Source organism: Chiloscyllium plagiosum, chromosome 27 (genome assembly GCF_004010195.1).
Source record: "Chiloscyllium plagiosum isolate BGI_BamShark_2017 chromosome 27, ASM401019v2, whole genome shotgun sequence".
In the NCBI taxonomy this organism is placed as follows: Eukaryota; Metazoa; Chordata; class Chondrichthyes; order Orectolobiformes; family Hemiscylliidae; genus Chiloscyllium; species Chiloscyllium plagiosum.
The window spans coordinates 41,649,140-41,656,945 of NC_057736.1; the positions used below are offsets into that span (position 1 = coordinate 41,649,140).

Sequence of the window (7,806 nt, forward strand, 5' to 3'; positions counted from 1 at the left end):
CCGATTTGGTGTAGTCATCATGGATCTGTGAGTGGACAATCGTGTTTGACAAACTGGTTGGAGTTTTCAAGGATGTTAGTAACAAATTAATAAAGAAAAAAAAATGTAATTCATATATTTAAATTTTCTGCAGGTGTTTTCCCCTACAGGAGGTTGGTTAGCAAAGTTAAAGCACATGGTATAGGGGGTAACGTACTGGCATCGATTAATGATTGGTAACAAAGGGTAGGGCAGGAATAAATGGGTCATTCTCAAGTTGACATGTTGTGACTAGTGGGATATCACAAAGACCAGAACTCAAGCCCCAGCTGTTCATAATGTAAATCAATAATTTGGACATGAGGATCAAACATAATATTTCCAAATTTTTAGATGTTAATAGCTAAGCAGGAATGTGTGTTGTGAAGAAGATGTAAAATGTTTGCACGAAGATTTGGACAGGCATAATGATAATGCAAAAGCATGGTAAATGGAATATAACATGGAGAAATGTGAGGTTATTCTCTTTGACAGTACATTCTAAATGGTGAGAGGTTGGGAAGTATAGATGTGCAAAAAGACTTGGGTGTTTTTGTTGATATGTCACTGAAGGCTAACATGCAGGTACAGCAAACTAATAGGAAAGAAAATGGAATGTTAACCTTTATCACATGGGGATTAGAGTACAGGAATAGTGAAGTCTTGCATCAGTCATATAGGAGCTATGTTAGACTGGACATGGAATATTGTGTGTAGTTCTGGTCTCCTTAACTCAGAAAAGATATTATTGCCAGAAATGGAGTGCAACACTGTCCTCATGGCCTGCCAATCTCCCTTCCCACCTATCTGCTCCACCCTCCCCTCCATCCACCTACTGTACTCTTTGCTACCTTCGCCCCAACTCCCCCCTTTATCTCTCCACCCGGAGGCTCTCTGTCTTCATTCCTGATGAAGGGCTTTTGTCCGAAACGTCGATTCTCCTGCCCCTCGGATGCTGCCTGACCTGCTGTGCATTTCCAGCACCACTCTAATCTAAACACAGGTTCATCAGACTACTTCCTCTAATGGCAGGACTGTCCTTTTATGAGAGATTGGGAAAACACGGTCTTCATTCACTAGGGTTCCAAAGTATGAGAGGTAATTTCATTAAAAAATGCTTTAAGGGCTAAACAAGGTAGAAGAAAGTAAGCTGTTCCCCTGATTGGGGAAACAGGGAGCTCAATTTAACAGTAAGGGAGACGCCATTTCGGATTCAAATGAGGAGGAATTGAACACACTTTGGAATTTTGTGAAACTTTGGAATTCTCTGCTCCAGAGGGCTGTGGAAGCTCAGTCTTCGTTTAAAATAGAATCATAGTCATAGAGTTGTACAGCACAGAAACAGACCCTTCAGTCCAACTCGTTCATGCCGACCAGATATCCTAAATTAATCTAGTCTCATTTGTCAGTGTTTTGCCCATATTCCTCTAAATATTTCCTATTTATATACCCATCCAGATGCCTTTTAAATGTTGTAATTGTACCAGCCTCCACCACTTCCTCTGGCAGCTCATTCCATATACACACCATCCTCTGTGTGAAAATGTTTCCCGTTAGGTCCCTTTTAAATCTTTCCACTCTCAACTTAAACCTATGCGCTCTAGCTTTGGACTCCCTCACCCCAGGGCAAAGACCGTGACTATTTACCATGTCCATGCCCCTCATGATTTTATAAACATCTATAAGGTCATCCCTCAGCCTCTGATGCTCCAGGGAAAATAGCCCAGCCTATTCAGCCTCTCCTTATACCTCAAACCCTCCAACCCCGGCAACATCCTTGTAAATCTTTTCTGAACCCTTTCAACAGGAGCTTTTCAATGTTTGGAGCTGGAAATTGAATGCAGTATTCCAAAGGTGGTCTAACCAATGTCCTGTAAAACCAAGGTTGATATATTTTTGATTACCAATCATACAAGGTCAGAGGGACAGTCTGACTGAAAGGCATTGAATTATTCAATCAGCCATGATTGTATTAAAATGGTGTTGCAGGTTTGATAGGCAGAATGGCCTCCTCCTGTTCCTGTGTTTTTATGTTCACATATTGAATCAGGATCGTGGATCTAAGTTGTGTTAGATGATGTTGCCATGGTCCCAGCAGCAAACATTTTTGTTGCATCAGGCTAAATGATCCTCACCAATGCAGGCATGGAGTTCTGTGAAGGAGCATCAATAAAAAGCTTATCAGAAATCTGGCACTTGGACAGTGAAAACTCAGCATAGATCCTTCATTGTTTGCGATAAGCAGAATGCAGGCAATTTGATCTTATCAACACTCTCTGCTGTCATTCAGCAGTGTCTAAATAGAGACATGTAAAACATGCTCATGTAACTTTACACATTTTGTTATTCAATGCTCTCCGACTTGTTAATTGTGCTCTGTTTTAGTGTGGAATGGTGAAAAGGAAGAACATACATACTAGCTGACGCAATAGGGGCAGGATCATCCCCTTAGCCCCTTGTTGTCTCCTCTGCCATTCACTGAGATCATGGTTGATCGGATTGCTCCTGTTAAGACTGGTTCCTGGGTGAGGGGTCCCAGTTTGTTATGATCCTGGCTAAGGAGGGATAAACTTGCTCTCCCTTAATCAACCCACTCCATAGTTGGTTACAACAAGGTATTTCAAAAGGAACCCCTTCCCTTATCAATAACTTTTCTCATCTCAAATATATTTGAGTTTTAGAAGGTGTCAGTTTGACAAGGTGTTCTGAATTAGAGTGAGTCACTTTAGAGATAATGGAACACAGTACACATAAACACAGATTAGAAATCAGAGGTAAGTCAAAAAAGCAAAAGCAAGTCCACAAAGTGTGAATCAGTCTTTGGGTTGTTCATGAGAATGGATACACGAATAGGAAGATATAGGCCAAATGCGGGCAAATGAGACTAGATTATTTGAGGATATCTAGTTGGCAATGGGCAGATTCTGTGCTGTACAACTCTTTGATGAATAGATTGTGAAATGTTGTAGGCATAAAGGTGGGTGATTCTGAGAGCACTGGCCTTTTGTAGTTGAGTGGTTGTTAGGAGTTTCTTGGTTCTGCAGTCGCTGAGAGATATTTGTTGCATTTTCTTCAACAGTGGCTTTGCTGGAAAGTTTTTTTCAGCAGAAAGAGAGTGACTCTATTTCTTTTTACCTGCACAAACTGGCGTGTCCAGTGGAAGTTCTCAGCTGTGTCATTTCACATCACAATTCAGCACTGTAAATAGAACCATAAACTAGTAAATTAGCATATCATCATGCTAGCACACAAAGAGATTGCAGTTGGTGCTTATCGCAGTCAATCAAGGAGGGCTCAGTGCCTCAATGCTGGGGATGTTGGCCTGGTCGAGGATGCTGGTGTTGGTGCGTCTCTCTTCCCAGTGGATTTGCAGGATCTTGCTCAGGCAGCATTGGTGGTACTGCTCCATTGCCTTGAGCTGTCTGCTGTCGACAGAAGCAGTGCAATAAGGAAACTATGCAATTTCTTCAGAATTCAGTGGAACCTGCCTTTGTTTCTTTCAGAATGTTTGAAAAGCCCTTTAAGAGATTGCATCAGTTCTAAAGGGGTCAATTGTAATAGGGAGTGAAGATATGACAAATTTTCAAGCTTTTTCTAAAATAAATGTATACACAAAAGCTGTTATGTGGCTGCAGCATATCAAGTGACTTTTGGCAGCAGCAGCTCTAGACAGCCCTGAAACGTGAGCACATATCTGATTAAATAAAGACAATCATAACCACTTGTGAAATTCACACCCCCTTTTGTTTAAGGATGGACTATCAACAAACAGAACAATGACATAGCTGATGCAACTTGCTATTTCACCATGGATAGAAACAGATATTGAAATGGAATGGGTGTGAGATGAATATGAAATGGATCTGACCAACCTTTCATTGTACAGTATTGTGTTATGACCCCTCATCCAAACACAAAGAACCTGGCTGTCTCAAACTGTCAAGATGTAAAAATGCAACATCACACTATGTTTGTCAACCCATCACAACACTTTATTTGAAAAAGGAATTACAACTGGTCAAATGGATAAAACAACCATGTTTGTTTTCTGCTTTTAAGATAACAGTAGAAGCTGTTCTGGTACAAAGAAAGAACATCTGGGTGTTACCAAACCAACTGCAACAAGCTATACGTTCAAGGTAATGAACAGCTAAACTAGACCAAGTAAGGGTGGCAGATTTCCTTTCCTAAAGGACATTGGTGAACAAGTTGAGTTTTCCCCAATAAATTACAATGGTTTTATGATCATCATGTGACTCTTAAATCCAGATTATTATTGAATTCAAATTCCATCATCTGCTGTGGCTGGATTTGAACCCAAGTCCCAGGATGTTGCTTGGGTCTCTGGATTAATAGTCTAGTGATAATACCATGGGCCATTGCACACCCCCCAACTTCATTGAAACATGGGACGTGAATTAGAATTAGAGTTACATGCTTCCTTTAAAACACAGTAATTCATTTTTTTTTTCAAGGTTCATATTTGGAAACCTTTTTAGGAAAATCGTAGTTCTGTAATTTGGATTTAAGTGTTGAATCTCCTCTGTGATGGCTTTGCTCATGGATGTCCTAATGGTTACCTGCCAGAGCTCAGCCAATGCACATTCGATACTTTGTTTACATTCTGTTTTTGTATCATCACCTTACAGTCCCTCATGAACCAATTGCTAGCCTCCTTTTCTATCTGTCCCTTCAGCATCTTCATCAAAGCCCAAACATTTGTCTGCAATGAACCCCAGCTGACTCATTCCTATATCTGTCTCTATTCTTGAAAACAGCCAGCCCTAAGCGATCATGTAAAATTTTATTCAACCGAACTTCAAGAATACCAAAGCCATCGTTCTTAGGACTAAATGGATCAAAGGGTATTGGAAGAAAATGGAAACAGAGTACTGAGTTGGATGATCAACCATGATTATATTGAACGGGGGATTAGGTTCAAATGCTCTATTCCTGTTCCTATTTTCGACACTTCTACGTCTTCAGCTACCATTTCATTTATTGGACCTTTAACATTGGACTTTGCCCAAAAAACCCTCCCAATTGCTTATCCAGGATCAACCAAAGCCTCCAAAACCTCGGTATTCCAGAGTTCAGCTTCAAATTCCACAATCCTCACTGGTGCCAAATACTCCTATATCCACCACAATGTTCATTCTCTCCCTCCGTTGCCTGCAAAACTACTATTATGTTTTCTGTCACCAATTTTTGACTTGTTAGTTTCCATCTATTGCTCTATATAAACTCTAAATGTTCTATAATTCTGGTCTGCATACCCTTCCCAGGGGCAAATCTTCTTTGCCGATTGCTCCACATTCATTGACCTATACTGCCTCCCTCTGTTTACAGTCCTTTCAATTCACAGCCTTTATTCTCATCAAGTGTCTCCCAGTATTTCCTCCACATATTTCTGTAACCTCCTCCAAACACTCTAAGCTCTTTGATATCTTTCAGTCTGTTTTGTGCAACACACATCCTTCACTTAATCAATGCGGGTGGCACGGCGGCTCACATCACCAGGGTTTTGGTTCGATTTAACCCTTGGGTGACTGTGCGGAGTTTGCATGTTCTCCCCATATCTGTGTGGGTTTCCTCTGGATGCTCTGGTTACCTCCCTCAGTTCAAAGATAGATTGGGTTGGGATATCCGGTCGGCATGGACGGGTTGGACCGAAGGGTCTGTTTCTATGCTGTGCATCTCTATGACTCTATGTGCAGCTTAGTCGGATCAGCCGTGCTAAAGTTTCCAGGGATGTGAAGGTTAGGTGGATTAACCATGGGACTGCAAGGTTACAAGGATTTGGCAGGGCTGGGTCTGGGTGGGATGCTCTTCAGAGGGTGGTAATGGCCTTGATGAGCTGAAAGGCATGCTTCCACACTGTAAGGGTTCTGTGAATGGTTCCATAAACATCAGTGACATGGTCTCTGCTCTCTAGAAATTGTACAGGGCCCAGGCATTTGAATACATTGCCTGACTTGCAGTGACCTCTTGTCACGGCCAAGGGTGACTTGCTCTGTAAGGGAATCTAGGCTGTGACGGCCCACTTAGACGAATATCCATCATTAAAAAGTATGCATAATGATTGAGCCCTTTAGTTAAATATCAGTAGCCTCAGGGTTTCCAGAAAACCAGACAGCAACAGGAGAAAAAGAATTAAGAACGTTGGAACACTGTTTTGTTTCTGTTTATAAAACGATAGTGACCATCCATGATGTGCTGGTCCATCATTTCCTGTGGGAGGAACCCCACTAAATGAAGCTGATTCTTGTGCTGTGATATTCAGGGCAAATTCCACACAGGAACCCTTTGGGAGTGGTGCTGGAACACATTCATGGAGAGCGGATTTGGAAATGACCTGTCACCAAATTATTTCTGGTGTATTTCCTGTCAGATATGGAGACAATGGTAGAAATATAGGAAAGAGCCATGTCAGCATGTAACTATAAGAGCCAGAGGGAAAGGGAAGGTTTGTCTGAGATAACCAAGAGAATGGAATTCTAATGATTAAACTGTCGGAAGTCACTACTGCAGGCTAATAATTCAGTGATAGGGTCAGTGGCAGTGTCCCAATCTCTGAGCCATGAGGCCCTTGTTCAAGTCCCATTAGCTCTTGAAGTATGTAATAATATCTCTGATCTGGTTGAGATAGAAAATGTCAAATGACTCTTCCTCAACCCGGACGAAAACTCCATTTTAACTTAATCCCCTCCTCTCTCTCTTTCTTCCCTCATTTTTGTTATAATTCTGCTGCCTCTGATGGGTGAAATGTCCATTCACAGGGCAGCCCTTTTACGTTCCTGTACATGCACAGATGCACCAAACGATTTAAAGGGCTTGTTCACCTAAACAAATGATTGGAGACATTGGCTGAACTACAGCTGTCGCATGGAAACACCACCACTTTCCACTGCCCCTCCAAACCACACATCATCCTGAAATATGTCGCTGTCCCTTCATTGTTGCTGGGTCCAAATCCTGTAACTCCCTTTCTAACAGCAATGTGAGAGTACCTTCATCAAACAGACTGCAGAGGTTCAAGGACGCAGCTCATAACATCATCTCAAGGACAATTAGGGATAGACAATAAATTAGGTCCCAGCCTGTGACATCACACCCCTTGAATGAATAGGAAGATCCAAATGTGACTAAATTCTCATATGCCTGTAGATCTTATTCAGAACACATTATGTTCGATAGTCTATGTAGTTTCTGATTGTGTATATGCTTTATGATTTCATCCACAGTGTCTGATTTTGTGTATAGCATTTGATTCCCTCAACAGTGTTGAATATTCCCCATGCTAAAGCTAATCTCTTTCTTTCTCATGTGTATGTGTTTGCTTCCATCTCCACTATTCCATTTTATGAGTTGTAATCTGGATTAGAATTTGCTGTAGCACAACATCATTAGTCAGACTTGATTTCTCCAACTTTCAGCTCAAATAACTTTGTCCATTAGGTAGTTGATAAAGTGTGAGTTGACTGTGTGCGGTGAAGGAGATAAAATCTGAGTGAATATAACAACCGATGAGGTGTCTCCTTAATCAGTAATGTGTCAGAATGGGAAAGTAAAAAGTGGAAAGACTTAGGAGAGGTAATTCAAACAGGTGCTTTTAGCTCCAGGAAGAAAAGTAGAGGTGGAAAGAAAGAATCTTGAATGAGATAGGTAATTCACTGTAATTCTCTTGCGGGTGCCCATGGCTACTCCTTTGGTTTGGAGGAAGTGGGAGGATTGGAAAGAGAAGTTGTTCAGAGTGAGGACCAGTTCAGTCAGTCGAAGGAGGGTGTC

General features: G+C 41.4%; 1 protein-coding gene across 1 annotated transcript in view; it reads left to right on the forward strand.

The window, feature by feature from the left end:
* The first annotated feature begins 4,138 nt into the window (after positions 1–4,138).
* The window catches only part of eva1ba (eva-1 homolog Ba (C. elegans)), a 76,531-nt gene continuing 72,863 nt past the window's right edge, over positions 4,139–7,806 (forward strand). Inside the window, exon 1 of the mRNA XM_043717910.1 lies at positions 4,139–4,157. The gene's annotated coding sequence lies outside the window, so the exon portion shown is untranslated. The remainder of the gene's footprint in view (positions 4,158–7,806) is intronic.